Below are 19966 nucleotides of genomic sequence, written 5' to 3'. Positions count from 1 at the left end.
TTTAAAAGCCTAAATCCGATAAAGGATATTAGAAGAAAAATTGATGAAATTTGAATAAAATCTGTAGATTAGTTATTGGTCTTATATCATTTCCTGACTTTGACCATTGAACTGTTGTTGTATAAGAGAATATCCTTTTTTTGTTTTTTGAAATACATCGAGGTATTTAGAGCCAAAGGGCATCTTATCTGCAACTTACTGTCAAATGTTTCAGAACAAAAATAGAATAAAATAAGTGTGGTAAAATGTTAACATTGAGGATATCTGGATTAAAGGTATGTAGGAGTTCTTAACATTATTTTTAAATCTTTTTAAAAGTCTGAAATGATTTCTAAATAGAAAAAAGTTTTAAAATTAACCATACCTCCCTGGCTGGTGTGGCTCAGTTGGTTGGAGCGTTGTTTTGTAGACCAAAAGGTCTTGGGTTTGATTCCTGGTCAGGGCACTTGCCCAGGCTGTGGGTTCATTCCCCAGTTGGCTAGTGTGAAAAAGCAATTGATCAAAGTTTCTCTCTTGCATTGATGTTGCTCTCTCTCTCCCTACGCAGCCTCACCCCCCTGCCATTGTCTCTCTCCCTCTTTCTCTCCTCTCTCTAAAAATAATGGAAAAAAAAATGTTCTTGGGTAAGGATTAAAAAAAATTAGCCATACTTACAACCCAAAGATAAAAAGACAAATTAAATTGAATAATAAATTAAGAAAGTGAGACTGCTACAGAACATTGATCAGTTCTCTGAGTCAGTGCCTGAAAAAAGGGTGGGAAGAACTGCTTTACATTAAAAACACACGATAATGTGTTTGCATTCTGAGTCAAACAAACAAATGTAAAAAACATTTTTTAGATAATTGAGGAAATTTCAATATGGATTGGTCATTAGATGATATAATAGGGGAAGAAAAGAGTAACATTACATGGAGAAACCTAACAAAAACTACCTCATTCTGGGCATCAAGGTTAACATCAAGAGTGATGAGTCAGGTTGACAGCATATGAGTGTGAAGCCTTCACAGAATATCATGAGACTATTACTTTGCCCCTGTGGTCCTCATCCCCAAAACCTGAAATCCCAGGAAACAAACTCAAACTCAGGGACATTTTACAAAATACATGGCCAGTACTCAAAAATGTCAAGGTTATCAAAACCAAAGAAAGACCAAATGTCATTGTCAAAAGGACACTAAGGAGACATGGTGACTAATTATAATATGGCATCCTGAAAGAAAAAAAAATTAAGTAAAACTAAAGAGATTGGAACAAAGTATTGACTTTAGCTAATAATATCAATATTGGTTCATTGGTTGTGAACAAATGTACTATAGTAATGTAAAATAATAATAGGGAAAGATGGATGTGGGTATCTCGTCATAATTTTTCTATAAATCTAAACTATTCTAAAAAATAATTATCCATTCATTAATATTTCTTTTTCTCATTTTCCTTTTTTAAAATCTTTCTTTAAAAATATTTTTGAATTTAGGTAGATATGTTTTCATGCATATATCTCTAATTTACTTTAAAATGCACCCCAAAATTAAATGGATTAATGAAAGAATAGAGGGATGGCTAGGTGGAATGATACATGATAAAGAGATTATAGTAAGTTGTTAAACAGTAAAATTTAGGTGGTAAACTGGCCATTCTGCTCCTAGGTATCTACCCAAGAGAAACAAAAACATGACTTGTATGCATCACATTAGCATCATTCACAACAACCCCAAACTGGAAGCAATTTGAATGTCGATCAGCTGGTGAATGGATAAACAAAAAGTGGTATATCCATACAATGGAATACTACTAAGCAGTATAAAGAAACAAAATCCTGATACAAGCTACAACATAGGTAAACCTCATGAAAGAAGCCAGACACAAATAACTGTCTATTCTATGATTCCACTTACATAAAATGTTTAGAAAAAGCAAAACAACAGAGACAGAAAGCAAATCAATGGTTATTCAAGATTGAGGGTAGAAACAAGAATTAGCTGCAAGGCAGCACGAGGGAACTTTTGGGCATGACAGAACTGTTCTAAAACTGGATTGTGGTGATGTTTGCACACTACACTGTAAGACTTTTATAGTGTTAGCTCTTAAGTTTTTGATCCACTTTGAATTACTTTCTGTATAGGATATGAGGTAAAGGTCCAACTTCTTTTTCTTTCTTTCTTTTTTTTTTTTTGCCTGTGGATATTCTGTTTTCCCAAAATACTTTGTTAAAGAGACTAACTTTTTTTCTATTGAAGGGTCTTGGCACCCTTGTCAAAAATCAATTGACCATGGATGTGAGGATTTATTTTTAGGCTCTAAATTTTATTATATTAGATTATATGTCTATCCTTATCCCAGCACGACACACAGACTGTTTTGATGACTGTAGCTCTGTAATAACTTTTGTTAGTCCTTCATTTTATCCTTCTTTTTCAAAAATGTTTTGGCTACTCACGGTCCTGTGAAATTCCATATGAATTTTAGGATATGCTTTATCTTTTTTTTTAAAAAAAGACATGGAGATTTTGACAGGAATTACACTGAATCTGTGTATCAGTTTTCAACCCATGAATGTGGGATATTTTTCCATTTATTTAGGTCTTTCATTTCTTTTGGCAATGTTTTGTAGTTTTCATTATATAAATCTTATGCCTTCTGAGTTAACTTTATTCCTAAATGTTTTCTTTTTAATTTTTTCTTTTTTTAAATCCTCACCCATGGATACGTTTTTTTGATTTGAGAGGGAGGGGGAGAGAGAGAGAGACATTGATGTGAGAGAGAGAGACATCAATCGGTTGCCTCCTGTATACACCCCAACCAGGGATCAAACCTGCAACCTTTTGGTGCACAGGATGACACACCAACCAACTGAACCATCTGGCCAGGGATAAATATTTTCTTTTTGATGCTATTTTATTTATGTATTTATGTATGTATGTATTTATTTATTTATAATTTATTTCATGTGTAAAGGCAAAAGAATTCAGTTCCTTTCCATGCAGCACATAATAAGGTCCCTATGTGTTGTCTTTTCCAAATCATCTGGGACAACCTTTGAGGATCCACTCATCCTCCATGGCAAGCCATCTTGGAATATGTTCTAGTAAGTAGTGTATGTAGGGGGGAAAGAATATTCTTGCTGACCTACAGATTAGTCAAATGGGGAGTGTTCTAGGAGGAGAGTTAATGGCTGTTGTCTCTTCCTTTGTTGTCATGAGGCTCACAGTAGGGCCGAATTAGTTTGTACCAACAGATGTGTATAGAAGCCATTCAGATATGTTACAGCAGGGAGGAAGGTGCAGGAGAAGAGGAAGAAGGAGAGGAGAGGATATGTCCTGTGATGGAGTGAAGAGGCTGCTGGTTGGAAAAAGCAGGAACAGTGAGTCATCCTCCTTAGGATGCCATGCCAAGCAGAAATCCTCCAGAAAATCCACCAGTCACTAGAACATTCTTCTTCACAAATGACACCATCTCCTCAGCTTTGCTTTTCACTTCCGTAGGTAAGTGGTTGCTCTTATGGATCTTGAGCTGTTCCTTGGCTTTCTTCATGCCCTTCTCTACTCATTGCCAATCAACTTTGAGGTGCCCAGTATGGTTTGCAAGCTGAAGGAGGAAAAAACCCTCCTCCCACAGCTGGCGCAGCCAACTTTCCAACCTTCTGGAACACGTAACCTGTGCACCATCCAGTGACACCTCCAATTAACAGCTGAGTTGCCATGCTGTGCTTTTCAGCTGAGGGCCCAGATTCCTGACCAAACAGCTTGTGACACCATGACTGCTTTTTAGCAAGTTCTGCAAGGTCCAGTGAGTCAAAATTTCCTTGTCTGGACATGGCCATTTCAGCAGTCTCCTCTCGCAATGACACCCGCGGAGGCTCATTGCTTGCAGTAGGACACAGAATGACATACCGTTTTTGCTGCAACCTTTTGATGCTATTTTTTAAAAGATTTTATTTATTTATTTTTAGAGAGAGGGGAAGGAAGGGAGAAAGAGAGGGAGAGAAACATCAATGCCTCAAAGATACATCAGTCTTTTGCCTTTTACATGCCCCCAACTGAGGACCTGGCCCGTAACCCAGACGTGTGCCCTGACAAGGAATGGAACAGACGACCTTTCCATTTGCAGGCCTGCGTTCAATCCACTGAACCTCACCAGCCAGGGCTTGTGATGCTATTTTAAATGAAATTGTTTTCTTAATTTCCTTTTTGGACTGTTCATTTCTAGTATGTAGATATGTAACTGGTTTTTATGTATTGATTTTGTGTCCTGCAACTTCATTGAGTTTATTAGCTCTAGCGTGTGTGTGTGTGTGTATTCTTAAGGATTTCTACAGATAAGTTCATGGCATCTGCATATAGAGATATGTTTGCTTTTTCATTTTAAATTTGGGTGCCTTTTACCTCATTTTCTTGCCTAATTTCTCTAGCTAGAACTTCCAGTACAATGTTGAAAACAAGCATTCTTTTTTTTTTTTCTTCTCTCTCTTTTTTGATGTTAGATGAAAAGCTTTTGGTCTTTTACTATTTAGGATGATGTTAACTGTGAGTTTTTGTATATGCCCTTTGTCATGTTGAAGTCTCCTACTCCTACTTTGTTGAGTGTTTTTCTCATGAAAGAATGTTGGGTTTTATCAAATAATTTTTCTGCATCAATTGAAATGATCATGTGGGTTTCCCCCTTCATTCTATCAATGTTGTGTATACATTGATTAATTTTCATATATTGAGCCAACCTTTCATTCCTGGGATAAATCCCAGTTGGTAATGGTTATAATCCTTTCAATGTGCTGCTGAACTCAGCTCACTCAACTTTGTTGAGGATTTCTGCATCTATACTCATAAGGGATATTGATCTGTAGTTTTCTTGTAGTCTCTTTGTCTGGCTATGGTGTCAGGGTAATAGTAAAGGAGATTTGAAGAACACAGTTATAAGTTTGAATATGTATTTGTCTGTGTGTGTATGTATATTGTGTGTATAGACAGAGAATTTTTCTATCCAATAATAGAGAACACCTGTTATACCTGTTCTTCAATTATCCAAAGAATACTTATAGAAATTCATCAGGTACATAAAGATCTCTGTAAATTCTCCAAATTCTCTTAATACAATGTAACAAATTGAAAAAATAGCAATAAAATTCACTTAACACTCTAAAACCATTTTTTCCAAAGAATGTAGTTCAAAGAAGAAATAAAAATCTATTCAGAAAATAATAACAGTGAGAGCACTACTTTGTATACCAACAAACTCTTCTCAAAGGGAAAAATATTTGTAAATATATTTTATTAGAAAGCAAAAAAAAAAAAAACCCAGAAAATAAATTAATCAAGTATTTGCCTTGTGTGAGTCAACTCAGACAAAACAAAACAACAAAAAAATTGAAAGGGAAAGATGAAAAATCAGGTCCAAAAAGGGCAGGAACCCCAGGTGGGTCTGAGGTTGGTTGCTTGCTGAAGCAGGTAACAAAGCACTGAATCAGATACGGGATGAATCAGCTACTAGATGAATCAGCTGCAGCTTTTTTCAGTCTTAAAATTTTGCTTAAAATCTAGTTACCATGGAACAAGCATAAAATTAGCCTAGGTCAGGTTTCATGCCTATTTTTTAATCCAGAAAAGTTCATTGCATCTTTATTGATGGTTTCACCAAGCAATATCCAAGAAGGAACAGCTAGTTCCCCAAGAATCACTGGGGTAGTGTTATCAGAAGAGGCAATGGATGTGGGGTGACCAAAACAAGAAAATGTCCATTATACACCTTTAGAAGCTAGATTTTTGCTAGAATGGTAACTATAGCATTTATTACAGTGCCCAGAAATTATGCGTGTGAGTGCTTTCTGCCTCTCCCTCTCTCTCTTCCTCCCCTCCATTCCTCTGCCCCTGTATGTATGTGTTCACATCCTAACACCTTATCAATACAACCTTATTTAGAAAAAGCATCTTTGTAGATATAAATGTAATTAAATTAATGATCTTGAGATTAGATCATAATGGATTATCCTCATGTGCCCTAAATCCAATAACCTTACAAGAGACAGGAGAAGAGAAGACACAGACATGGAGAAGGCCATGGCCATGTGAAGTCTGCAGTGAGAGTGATGCAGCCACAAGCCAACGAGTGCATGGAGCCACCAGAAGGTGTAAGAGGCAGGGAAGCGTTCTTTCCTAGAGCCTTTGAAGGGAGTGCAGCCCTCCTGACACCCTGATTTTTTATTTTTGCCCACCATTACTGTGAGAGAATCAATTTCTGTTGTTTTAAGCCACCCAGTTTGTGGTCATTTGTTATAGCAGCCCTAGGAAACTAACATATATACACAAATAATGATAATCTCTGTGCAGGAGATGAATAGAGAAAAATACATAAAATGTCTCCAAAATTTTCATATTTTTCCACAATAGTGCATATTATAAAATGTGAGTATAAAGAAGGCTAGCAAATTGAATGCCAGACACAATAAAATTTAAGCAAAAAAATTAAATGTGCCTGTATTTTCATGGGCAATTCCCTATGGTACTACTAGCTGCTGTGACTCACGGAGCTCCTCCAACCAGCTCCTCCAACCGTGCTTCCTGTTTTCAGCTTTGACTGTCCAAGCTCCTGTCTGGTTTTCTGACCTCCTTCAGGTTCTGTTTCTCTCTGCCTCCCACCTCCTCCATCCACTTCCCTTCCATATCCGGGTTGGCTGAGTAGACTGGTTGTGGGGTTGGATCTTGCTCATGCCTGCACTGAGCATCTCGGAACCCCCACTTGCCTAGGAGAGGGGAGTCAGACATTTGCAAAGAGGTGCTATTACCACCATAGCACATATGGAAAAATAACAAGTAAAAACCAACAGTAATTGCCCACATCACCTGGTGAATTCTAATGTGGTGATCGTCTCTGTTCTCTAAGGGCTGAGGTGTGGATTAAAGTTACCTTTATTAGTAAAGTAGGTGTGGGGGTAGGGAGAAGGCCACCATGATAAAAATGTGGGGTACTTTATTTTTGGAACAGAGAAGTGGGAGCTGGTGTCTTCCGTATTCTTGCTGACCATTATCCCAGGTCACCAACAAAGTATGGCCATCTAACCGGGTAGATCCTAGGAAGACTGTGGCTCTTTTGAAAGCCCGAGCCAGGTGGCAGAACACTTGCCCAGACAGCACCATCTTCCCAAACTGGGTTTACCCTCCGGGCTGTCAAATCATCACCAGGTGACACCAAAGAGCAGCGGAGACCTGGTGGATTCAAATCGCCCAGCTTCAGCCTAGAGATTTCGGGAAAGCAACCAAATCAAACACTGCGTGGGGGTCTCTTGAGAAGGAGCCCTGCTCTCTGCCCCCCACCCCCATAATGAAACTCTCCCAAAGTGGTATGGACCTCCCCATGTTCCCAGTCCCCAGTCTCTCCGTGAAATCCTGAACTGGAAGCTGCCTGCGAAGAGCAGGGAGCTAGCAAGCCTTGCAGAGAAGTCAGCCAACAGCAGTCTGGAGAGTATCAAGATCGTCAAAGGACTAGAGGACCAGAGTACGCAAAGGTTTCACAAAAGTGGCGGGGAGAGGGCTGGCAGAGTGGAAGCGGCCTTGAGGTCTGGGCCAGTTGTGCATCAGAAATGGCAAATGTGGGGAAAAGACCACTAAACTAATGTCAGCATAGTCTGTGGCAGGCGGCAGGCCTGGGAAAGGGAAGATGATATACATCTCAAAGGAACCCAAAGGGGCAGGCGATGACCGCAGAACATTTAGATGACCTGCCCTTAAGCTGCAGAAGTTCCACCTGACTTAGATGCAACCTCTGGTGAGAAGGTGGGAACGGGGAACTGTAACTGCCTGGGAAAATCCTGAAAAACCAGAAATAGCTGAGTTTACTCAGAGGTAACTAATATTTGTATGTGGTTGATGGGTTTTATTTTTTAATAGACATTAGGAGTAATAGATACTCAAAATAGAGAAAAAAATTGTAACAGAAACAGTTACATTTTGTTTTTAACATACATGGATCTGCAGCCTGTGAAATGCTTCTCAGCTACAAATATTCATAAAAGTTGATTGCATATGAGAAACCTTAATAAATTCCAAAAAGCAGAAATTGTATAGGATACATTCTGTAGCCACACTGTAACCGATAAGTATATAACAACAAACAAGAATACACAGCTACTTGGAAATCATGAAAGGAGAGGAAATGATCCTAAATAACTTTATAGTCATAGAGAAATCAAAATTACATTATCAGAATCTTTAAATAATAAATAAGAAAACAACATATTGAGTCTGATATATATGGATCAAGCTATGTTTTCACAGGAAAAATCATACCCTTTAAATGCTTTTGTTAGGTGCTAGCTGGTGTGGCTCAGTGGATTCAGCACTGGACTGTGAACTGAAAGGTCACCAGTTCGATTCCCAGTCAGAGCACACACCTAGGTTTGCGCCAGGTTCTTAGGGGGTGCGAAAGGCAACCGCACATCTCTCATACACTGATGTTTCTCTCCCACCCTTCCCCCCCTCAAAAAAAAAGTAAGTAAATAAAACCTTTTAAAAAATGCTTTTGTTAGCCCTGGCTGGTGTGGCTCAGTTGGTTGGAGTGTCATCGTGTAACTGAAAGGTTGCAGGTTTGACTCCCAGTCAGGACACATGCCTGGGTTGCGGGTTGGATTCCTGGTCTGGGTGCATACGGTCCCCAGCTGGGCGCATATGGGAGGCAACCGATCAATGTTTCTGTCTCACATAGATTTTTCTCTCTCTTCCATCCCCTCTCCTTCCTTCTTTCTAAAAGCAATGAAAAAATATCCTCAAGGAGGATAAAAAAATAAATAAAAATAAATGCTTTTGTTAGCTGAGAGAGAAAGGATTGAGCAACAGAATATTTTAGAATTTTAGGAAAACCAAAGTTCTTATAAAGGAGTAAAGACATAACATTGAAATAAATTAATGAGGAAAAGAACAGAGTTCATTATTTTTAAAAAATTAATGTGGAAATTACACTAAGAGACAATACAAAATATGCACTTACCTTGTCCTTCAGGAAGCATTTAGCCATCTGTCTCAGCAGAGGGCTTTTTGCTCCCTCCAAGTTGCCCACTGTGGCCTGCTAAGGAAAGTCACAAGGCACCCTTCCTTGTAGACTAGAGCCTACTCCCTCAAAATCTAAAGTAACTTTTAAAATGCTGAAGTCCCACACCTACAGAGCCCAGACTAGATAGGGAATAGTTCTCCTTCAAGATGACAGCAGCATATGAGTTACTGTGACCAGCTGGAAAGAACTTAACCCTATGCATGCGTAAGGCGGCAGGGGGGGGGGGTGTTTTCTTTCAGTCCTAGAATTATTCTAAACTGTTGAATACAGAGAGTCTCTAAGCATCCAGTTCCAACACACAAGCACATGTTAGGTTACACAATCAGTGATGAGCATGTATTATAAACCAAGGATCTTGGTTAACTCAAATTGTGCACCCAAACTTTTTTAAAGAGAAAAAGAATCTCCCAGAGAAGAGCCACCCTGAACTCCTTGTCCACCTTTATCAATCATCTGTAAAAACTGAGCACATATCCCAGGGACTCAGTACCAAGCAATCATCACCTCAGCTAACATCTCACTGTGTGGCGGTCCTGTTATTCTTCCCATTTGAGAGAGAAGGCTCACTGAGGGCGAAAGGCACTTGCCCTGCTTCACACAGCGAGCCCAGGGCTGAGCTAGATGAGGTTTGTATGGCACCAAAGATACTGGGGTTTTCATTATGCTGTAAAAACTATTCTATTTTATTGAAATTAAGTATTAAGTATTCTATTTATAGAAGTATTCTATTAAAGTATTTTATAAAAAAGTACTTTTTCCCATTATTGTATCCATATGAAAATTAATATGTATGTCTGCCTCATTCTATTTTGGCCCTAGAGTTGACCTGAGTCAGGAGCCCCAGCTTAGCCAGAGCATGCGCCACCGTGTTTTGGTATGGCCGCCATAATATGGAAGCAGAACCTGAAGCTTTTTCCACTGACCTGTAGTCCAGACCCCTTGCTGCTCCGTAATGATGTGCCCGGGTAGAAGAACCCTCCTTGTTCTCGTGACCCTTTGGGCTGTTGCCTGGCTTTAGTTTGCTGTCCATCATTCTGCTGCGCTGCTTCTCACAGCCAAGTAGCCAGGGCACCGACTTGCACTTAAATACCACTGTTGCTGGTACACAGTTTATTTTCTGTATTTGAGTCCTATGTAGCTGACATAAAACAACTACCTTTATACTGAGTGTTATAGAAATTGTCATTTTGTTTCACAAAGTGTTTATTTTGATTTGCTAATACTGTAAGTTTTTCCCAACTTGCCACTTCATCACTTTTGCCCATGTTCTGGCATCCGATCGTAAGGAAACTCCACGGACTCCCTAGAACAGGCTAAATCTGGGAGTAAAGAGAATATCTCAGAAGTGGAAAGACTAAACTTCCTACAGCTGCCCCGGCGCCACTGCAGTTTGGTAGGCGTGGCTCCACCTGCCCACAACTATCACCAGTTACCCTGAGATTCAGCATGAGTTGGCAGTTATTTGTACCTTTTCTTTTTGTTCTGTGTTTCATGGGCACTTTACTAGGAATGTAAAAGATGCTACTATGAGGATTGCTAAGCGGAACATTCTTCAAGACAGAGTTTAGCTCAAACTTTTATTTTTTAAATATATTTTTATTAATTGATTTTAGAGAGATAAGGGGGCAAGGTGGGAGAGAGAGAGAGAGTGATTTGTTGTTCCACTTATTTATGCATTCATTGGTTGCTTCTTGTATTTGCGCTGACTGGGGATTGAACTTGTTGCCTTGACTTACTGGGACAACGCTCTAACCAACTGCCCTGCCCAGCCAGAGCCTGGGCTGAATGTTTGACAGTCCTGTGCAACAGCCAGATACTGAATTTGAAGGTTCCTGGAGTTGGTACCAAGGGCAGTGGGATTCTCCCTGGTCCTTCCTCCTTCCCTCCATCCTCATGCTCACTTGTTACCATCTTCAGGAAGACGGGAAGTCTGGTTAGAGAGAGGTGTCTGCGGCTCTGGGAAAGACTCTTAAAAGTGTTGCCCCAGGAGGAGAAAGAGCCAGAATGGTTAACTAGACTGGTTCAAAAAAGATTCTGCTGCCTCTATGTTCAGTCGTGGGGGAGGGTAGGTTTCCCTGTGCCCCCTTCTCACCCACAATGCTGTTACTGACCAAGAGCCCTGTGTGCCTGACCACAGTGCTCTTTCCTGGTGAAGTCTTAATCTCACAAAGGTCTTTGTTGTCCATCAACTGCCCACTCAAGAGGTCTCAGATGGGGGGTAGGGTGTGGATGTATAAGGGGACTAAATGGTAATGGAAAAAATTACAATAAAAAATAAAAAATAAATTTAAAAAAGAGGTCTCAGACAAACATTTGGGAACTTCTGCTCTTGCACTGTAGGCTGGGTTAGAGAAGGGATGACCTGCCTCAGCACCTGGAGAGACTCCCACCACTGTGGGACCCTATCCCACCACCATCATCTAGAAGCTGGGAAAGTCAGTGTTCATGCTGCTTGTCAGTACCAGAACCAATAAGCAGAGACAAAGGTTGAATCTTTATGGACAGTTTATTCAGATGGCTGGCGATCTGAGAAGACAATGTATTATGAACCCTCAAAAACCATCTTAACATCTCATTTCAAGCCAACATTTTTATGAGAAGAAAGGGTAGGTAAGGGGCTTAAAAAAAAGTTAATTGAATAAGAGTTGGAGTCCAGGCAATTTTCCTAGTACTTATTTATCTATTGATCAACAATTCTTTATCTGCATCCCTGGCAGTCCCTTCCTGGAATACAATGGCTCAGATACCATCTCCATGTCTTGCAGACCCCCCTGGAGCACAAAGGGTGAATTGAGTCATGTAGGTAATGCATTCCAGTTCCTGGAATAATAGCTTTCCACATGGATTAATCACTTAAGCTTATCAATTAAGGCTAAAATCTTTACCTCTTAGGTTCCCCTATCAGTCTCCCCATAGCCAGTTGGCATAGCCCCTGACGGGCCTCTGGGGTGTTCTTCGCCTCTGTATTTGGCAGCTGAGGGAAACGACTCCACAGTCTTACATTCATCTTAATAGGCCACTGAACAATGAAGGAGAATGGGAGTCAAGAAGAGGGGTGGCAGTGGAGCGATGAGTATCCCACAGTAAGGGGCCAGAGTGAGGGACAGCTGTGGTGGCTGGAATTTGGACAGTGAGGATGGAGTGGTGCAGGGAAAGGTAAGGGATCTGTAGGGTTAAAATTCTTGGTCTTTATCATGATAGCAACGGAGAGCCATTCGAGGGTTTAAAATAGATTAGTGATATAAAATGATTTGTGTTTGAAAAGATAATATGGCCCTGAATGGTGTGGCTCAGTGGGTTGGGCATTGTCCTGCAAAGCAAAAAGTCACTAGTTTGATTCCCAGTTATAGCACATGCCTGGGTTGCGGGCCAGGTTCCTGGTTCGGGATGCGCAAGAGGCAACTGGTTGATGTTTCTCTCACACATCGAGGTTTCTCTCCCTCTCTTTCTCCCTCCTTTCCCCTCTCTCTAAAATAAACAAACAAACAGATAAATAAAATCTTAAAAAAAATAAAGATAAGCTGTCTGTAAAATGATTTGGAGTGGGATAAGCATGTTAGGAGGATAGAGCTATGGCCTAAGTGGGAGATGCTGGTGGCATGAAGGTGGTGGCAGTGGAGATGGAAAGAAAATCTATTTAGAGTCTGGGGAAGAGGAATGAAAGATGCAGGTGTAATAAGAGGATAAGGTAATTTTCCTGTGAATGTGCTCACCTTTTCGTACACACTCACATCAACATTTACACTTTCACTCCTCCTTCTCTACTCTCTCGGTGCTTTGCTACTTGCATAAATGCATGGTTACCAAAAGATACCCATATCCATGTTGTTCTTCCTCTGCCAGCCCTTGGAGGAAAAGTTTTCTCTGTCACACCTCAGAGGGAGAACTCAGCGGCAAGGTGGCTTTGAGTAAGGAGCTAAATATACAGCATTCCCCCCTTATTTGCAATTTTACTTTCTGTGGTTTCAGTGACTCATGTCCAACTGTAGTAAAAACTATTCAATGGAAAATTACAGAAATAATTCATAAATTTTAAGTTGTGTGTTTTTCTGAATAGCAAGATAAAATCTCTTGCTGTCCTGCTCCATCCATCCTGGGATGTGAATCATCCCTTTGTCCAGCGTAACCACACTGTACATATTGTACAAACATATTGAAAGTGTTCAGAGCACGCCTCCCCATGATGTGCTACTTTGGCATGTGAATTAGTTTGAACTGAATGCAACTGAGACCCTGAGGACTCATGAGAAACTCTTACCTACTTTAAAGAATTTAAAGTAGAGGGCTTGCCCATAATAAGAGTTATCACCAGAAATAACTTTCTGTGATCTATTTATAGGGCAGGGCAAACTTCTAATTACTGAACATCTGCTCTTACCATCCTGTGAATGGCCTTCCTCCCCTCTGTAGCCCCAGGTGCCACACCTTATTCTTGGCTCAGAATGTCATATACACCCCATTTTACTTTTCGGTCTCTGACTCTCTCATATATGTGGGATTTCCATATGTACATATGTAATTAAATGTTATCATATTCTCTTGTGTTAATCTATCTTATGTCTATTTGAGCATTAGACCAGCCAAAAGAACCCAGAAGGGCAGAGGACAGTTTCTTCCTCCCTTCCTTAAAGTACAATAAGATATTTTGAGAGAGAGAGAGAGAAAATTCACATAACTTTCATTACAATGTATTGTTATAATTATTCTATTTTATTAGTTACTGTTAATCTCTTAATATTCCTAATTTATAAATTAACCTTTATCATAGGTATCTATGCATAGGAAAAAAACATAGCATATATAAATATAGAGTTTGGTACTATCCCCAGTTTTGGGCATCCACTGGGGGGATTGGAATGCATCCTCCATGTGTAAGGGGAAACTGCTGTACGATAGGTGATATAGGAGGTAGGAGATACCCAGGTGTGGGTCTAGCTTAATAAAGCTATGACTTCATCTAGCCAGGCTTTCTCTGAGAACCCTGGAGTAAAGTTAGCCAGCTGTTCCCCTGTAGACCAGCCCCCTGAGTCCTGGTCCCTGGAGAAGATGCACCAGAATGCCATGGCTACAGTAGTCACGTGACAGATGTAGGCCCCCACCTCCAAGTCCCAAAGACCCAATGCACCACAGGTGGAAGGAGATTTGGGAGCAAGATCCCTGGGCTTTCATGCAGGGCCTCTTAATTATCTTGGGGACAGACACAGCTGAGGTGCAATGTTTTCTGACTTTAGCTCCCCACAAAGGGCCGTTCTAGCCCAGCCCAAGGGAAGGGATAGAAGAGCCAACAGGTTAAAGGGAAGAAAAAGCCAGAGACAAGTAAAGAAGGAAAGGAAACTAGTGGCTGGCCTTCAGGCAGTGGAATAAAAAAAACAACTATAGGATGGGAATGTATCAAAGGGACACAGGAATGAAACTGAAGGAGATCCCTGTGGTCAGAGCTAGGAAAATTTGAGCAATAAAATAAATAATGTAGTATCAGATGATTTTCCAAAACATAAAATAAATGTACACATGTCCACAGTGACAAAAATATATGTTTGAATAAATAAGTAAATGTGTGTATGTGTGTGGATCAATCTTCCTTGTCCAAGAATTTCATTGAACATACGTGAATATTCCCTCCTTTAGGAGTCAGAGCTGTTCCATTGATTTATGTGTCTGTTTTTATGCCAGTACCATGCTATTTTGATTTGGACAGCCTTATAGTATAGGTTAACATTAGGTAGCGAGATTCCTCCAACTTTGTTTTTCTTTGTCAGGATTGCTGTTGCTATATGCTATGCCTTTTGTGGTTCCATACAAATGTTTGAAATATTTGTTCTAGTTCTGTGCAATATGTCATTGGAATCTTGATAGGAATTGTGTTGAATCTATAGAGTGCTTTGGGTAGTATGGACATTTTAATGATGTTAATTCTTCCTATCCATGAACATGGTATGTACTTCCACTTATTTGTGTCTTCTTCAATTTCTTTCTTCAGTGTCTTATACTTTTCCAAGTACAAGTCTTTTACATCCTTGGTTAGGTTTATTCCTAGGTATTTTATTTTTTTTTGAAGCAATTGTGAATGGGATTGTTTTCTTAATTTCCCTTTCTGTTAGTTTGTTATTGGCATATAAAAATGCAACCGATTTCTGGTTATTAATTTTTTATCCTGCTACTTTGCTGAGTTCATTTATCAGTTCTAGTAGTTTTTTGGTGGAATCTTTGGGATTCTGTATGTACAGTACCACGTCATCTGCAAATAATGGCAGTTTTACTTCTTCCCTTCCAATTTGGATGCCTTTTATTTCTTCTTCTTGTCTGATTGCTGTGGCCAGGACTTCCAGTATTATGTTGAATAAAAGAGGTGAAAACAGATATCCCTGTCTTGTTCCTGATCTTAAGGTGAACATACTTGTATTTTTTTGCCCATTGAGTATGATACTGGCAGTGGGTTTGTCATATATGGCCCTTATTATGTTTAGATATATTTCCTCTATTCCCACTTTGCTGAGAGTTTCGATCATAAATGGGTGCTGGATTTTATAAAATGTTTTTTCTGCATCTATTGATATGATTATGTGGTTTTTATCATTAATTTCTTTAATGTGGTGAATCACATTTATTGATTTGTGAATGTTGTACCAAACTTGCAGTCCCAGAATAAATCTCACTTGATTGTGGTGTATGATCTTTTCGATGCATTGCTATATTCAGTTTGCTAATATTTTGTTGAGGACTTTAGTGCCTATGTTCATCAGGGATATTGGCCTATAATTTTCTTTCTTTGTAGTGTCTTTATCTGGTTTTGGAATTAGGATAATGCTGGCCTGGTAAAATGAGTCTGGGAGCCTTCCCTCCTCTTGAATTTTATGAAATAATTTGAGGAGAGGTGTTAGTTCTTGGAATGTTTAGTAAAAGTCACCTGTGAAACCAACTGGTCCAGGGCTTTTGTTTGCTGGGAGTTTTTTGACTATTGCTTCAATTTTACTAGGTGTCCCTAGAAGAATTTAAGTTAAAGACCTTGTCCATAAGAGGTTATTAGAGATAACTTCTTTTTATCTATCCATAGGTTAGGGCAAACTACTAATTCCTATAATTTGCTCTTCTTACTACCTGTAAATGAACTTCTGAAGCCCCCAAGCCACTTTACCTCATCCCTAGCTCAGGATATGTTATGTACCTCAACCCCCTTTCTATCTCTGAACCTTTTGGTACGTGGGTTTGCTGACCGTCTCATGTATGGAACATGACATTAAATTTGATTTTCTTTTATCAATCTGCCTCCCATTGATTTGAGGACAGAAGTGAATTTTTCCCCTTTCCCCACAATTCTGGTGCTTTGAACAGGATAAACTCACTGGCTGGAACCCCCCACATCTTCATGAGGCTGCTGTAGATGAGGAGATCCTGAGGCACCTCACATAGACCAGTGGAAAGTAAGGATTCTTGCCAGATCAGCATATCCGCAAATTTCTGTCTGTGAAAGTGGTGAGAATTATTTCCTCTCTTTTAAATTTAGATTGGCTAGAGAAAATATTTATGAAACTATTTTCTTAGGCTATCAAAATTTGATTATTTTATCTTCCTAATCTGTCTCATGTCTATTTGATTATTAGACCAGTCAGAAGGACCTTGAGGGTAGTTTGTTCCTCCCCAACACTAGCTGAGATTTTACTCTCTCTCTCTCTCTCTCACATTTTTTCCTCCTGTAACCATGTTGTAAGCTCCATAAGAACAAGGATCTTGTCTTTCTTGTTTAACACTGTATCTCCATCACCAAAGAGTGCCTGGCAAGTACAATAATATCAACAAAAACAATAATGACAACAGCTACAACAAATCCAATAGCCAAAATTGATCCAGCACTTATTATGTGCCAGGTGCTGTTTATAACAACAAAAAATTCTAGAGGAGAGGTATTATTATTATCATCTTGATTTTATAGATAGCAAAATTGAAGCACAGGGAATTGAGCAACTTGCTCAAGGTCACACAAGTATAACTGCAGTTGCTCAAAATACAGATTTTTTTAAATAGAGGAGCAAAGGAATGAGTAATGAGGAAGAAGGATTTTAGGAAAATGAATTGGTAGACTACCGTAAAAGTCCTGGTACAAGATGTTAAACCTTGACTTTCATAGTAGCAGTGGTGCCAGACGAAGGGTGGGGGCATCCAAGCCACTGCAGAAGTAGAATCATTGTCAAGATTTCATGATATAAATGTGTATTCAGGAATGTATCCTTAATGTACAGGAAATTAGATTGCCCAGGATGGGCCTATAGGTTGTGAAACAGGGCTTAGAGACAGAACAGAGGAGGTGGAGGAAAACAAACCCAAAACACTCCTGAGCATACCATAGAGTTTGGTACTTCATTATTTTCTACTTAGCACATTATTGTATTCTGTCTTTGTGAAGTTTTCTGTTTGGTGTAGAGCAGGATAATGCACTGAGCTTCCACTGTGTCTTTCATTCTTCGATATCCTTCTCCTATTATAAGGAGGCAGCCTGGCTTTAGTTACCATTGCCTGAGAGCCATTTGAATTGCAAGACAGAAATGTAAATAGAGGGAAGTCAAAGTTCTGTGATGAGTTGATCCTAGGCTATGGAAAGAGGGAACATGCTAGTGTCTGAAGGGATAAAGCTGAAGTGAAGACGGCAGAATGGAGGGAAGAGTTCTACAAAATTTGGGGGGTAACTTTGGGGTTCCCAAGCATGTATGAACTCAGGCCTGTCCCCTTGAGGCATCCTGCAGAAGCGGTGAGACAGTAGAGAGGAGGGGGCCCCACAGTGAAACCCAGACACCAGGGTTACTTCTTCCATACTTCTTAAGAAGAATGGTGTTTGGCAGGCTGCAGAGCTACTTCACAGGACCCCTAGAGCTGGGACAAGGAACATCTCAGTTGAGGGGCCCCCTGAATGTTCTGCTCCAGGATAGCCCCTGGGCCTTTGCTGAAGCCCGCATTTCTGCTAACCAGAAGATTAATTGTTTGGAGGTAGACTTAACTTGACTAAAGGGAATTAAAGTAATGCACCATTTCTTGCATACCACTTTGTACAGAAAAGTTTAAACCTGTTTTGTGTGTACTAGTGTGCTTCCCCAAATAGATGAAACACTCTCTAAATGAAGGGATCGATTTTTATTATTAATTTGGTCTACAAAGATTTATTATGTGCTGGGCACTGATAGGCATTAGGTATACATTAAACAAATTGAACTTGGCTCCTGCCCCTTTGGATTTACAGCTTAGTGAAGGAGAAAGAAAATAAACAACAACAACAATAACAGACAAACTGGTATATAATTATAAATTGGGACACATGCTATGAAGGAAAAGAACAGGGTCTTCATATTAGCAGCCAAGTGTCTAACTCAGGAGCTGGCCCCCTAACTCTGACTCATCCTGCAGGTCTCAATATAGACATAAATTTGAAGCCAGCAGATCTGGTGTGTTCCAGTGACTGAAAGATGGCCCATGCGACTGAAGAGGGTGACCACAGGAAGAGTCGTTCAAGATGAAGCTGGGGGTGGTCAGGGGAATGTGCACTGGGCCGTGGTTTAAGTTTGGGTTTGGATTTTGTTCTAAGTGCAATGGGAAGCACGTGAGCACTATAAGCTGAGGAGTACCTGTAAGCTGAGGAGTACCTGTCTAATTTTTGTTTTAAACCATATCCCATGGTGCCAGATATTCAGGTAAATGATTGTCTATTCAGTTGCTTGATAATTATTTGCCAAATTTGACAAATTGAATTAAATGCGGGGTTGGTGGATTGAGGGAGATAATCCCTCTGGGGAGATGGCTTTCTTATGGCTAACAAAGACTGGAAAGTTTAAAATCCAAAACTTCAAGGTTGAAGCCACTTCAAGTGTCCAACCATTTCAAAGGAAAACAGCCCAGTGACGGTCAGATCCTAGAAAGGCTGACAGATCACTGGAGGGCTTTGTTTTTGAATTGCCTGTGTTTCCTGATTTATTAGGAGTATATTGGTGTGTCAAAGATTATAGGCAGTATATGTATAGAACAAAACACTGAATATAGCTTAAAATCTTGGGGGACAGGTAAGTTTTAGGTGAAAGATAGGAAGGAAAAATGCCTACACATGAAAAGAGACTTCTGGGCAAAAGAAAGGATCCCCAAAATCATGATGACAGCATTTGTCTCAGGCAGGGGCATGTGGAGAGGGTCTGAGTTCCTTCCTAAGCCCCATGGAAACATGGGTGATGTCAGTGTGATTGTGGTCTCAGGGGCCTGGCAGAGCAGGAGGCTGACATCACTGCCCAAGGGACTCAGTCAGCCAGACCCTTGAGAGGCCTCCTCCCAGCCCCCAATGATGCTAGAGCAGCAAACATGACCAAAGGAGTCCTGAGACTCAGCTGCTTTCATCTGCTGTTCAACTATTGTCCCTTTCTTTCACCCTTGCCCCAGCACAGAATCCAACCTCAGTATGATGAAGAGACAAGAAAGGAGCACTGGGGCTCTGCACCCAGGAAACTTTAGTTCTTCTGGAGAGACTATTTCTTCCCCTAAGGAAGCCATAGGCTCCTGCTTCCCAGGGCCTCATGATAGAAGTGAAGAGACAGACCTGCAAAATAATAAAAGCAATAAAAAAAAAAAGTTTGAGCTGTGAGGTTAAGCCTAGCTACGAACCTCAGTCTGTCACTTAATAATATATTAGCCATCTGACCATGGGCCAGTTATTTAACCACACTAGGCCTCAGGTTTTTCATCCATGAAATGGAAACAACAATTTTTGTTTCACAGCAGGATGATTGTGTAGATTAAATGAGAGAAATCATATTAGGTTCCTGGAATGCAGCAGATATTTAATAAATTGTAGTTGTTATTACTGCTACTACTCAAGATCACATAGTGTGATAGGGCCAATGCAGAGTCGTATTAATACAAGATAGAGATGTTGACAAAAGATCCATTGATTTGCCTG

General features: G+C 40.0%; 1 pseudogene; it reads right to left on the bottom strand.

Moving 5' to 3' along the window:
• Window positions 1-3378: 3378 nt before the first annotated feature.
• LOC129081365 (FUN14 domain-containing protein 2-like) lies at window positions 3379-9003 on the bottom strand (annotated as a pseudogene).
• Window positions 9004-19966: the final 10963 nt, after the last annotated feature.

This window comes from Pteronotus mesoamericanus, unplaced genomic scaffold, assembly GCF_021234165.1.
Source record: "Pteronotus mesoamericanus isolate MK-2021 breed Mesoamerican mustached bat unplaced genomic scaffold, CSHL_Meso_final contig_98, whole genome shotgun sequence".
In the NCBI taxonomy this organism is placed as follows: Eukaryota; Metazoa; Chordata; class Mammalia; order Chiroptera; family Mormoopidae; genus Pteronotus; species Pteronotus mesoamericanus.
Note: the sequence above shows the minus strand (reverse complement) of the source record. Positions and strands in the feature narration are given on the sequence as shown.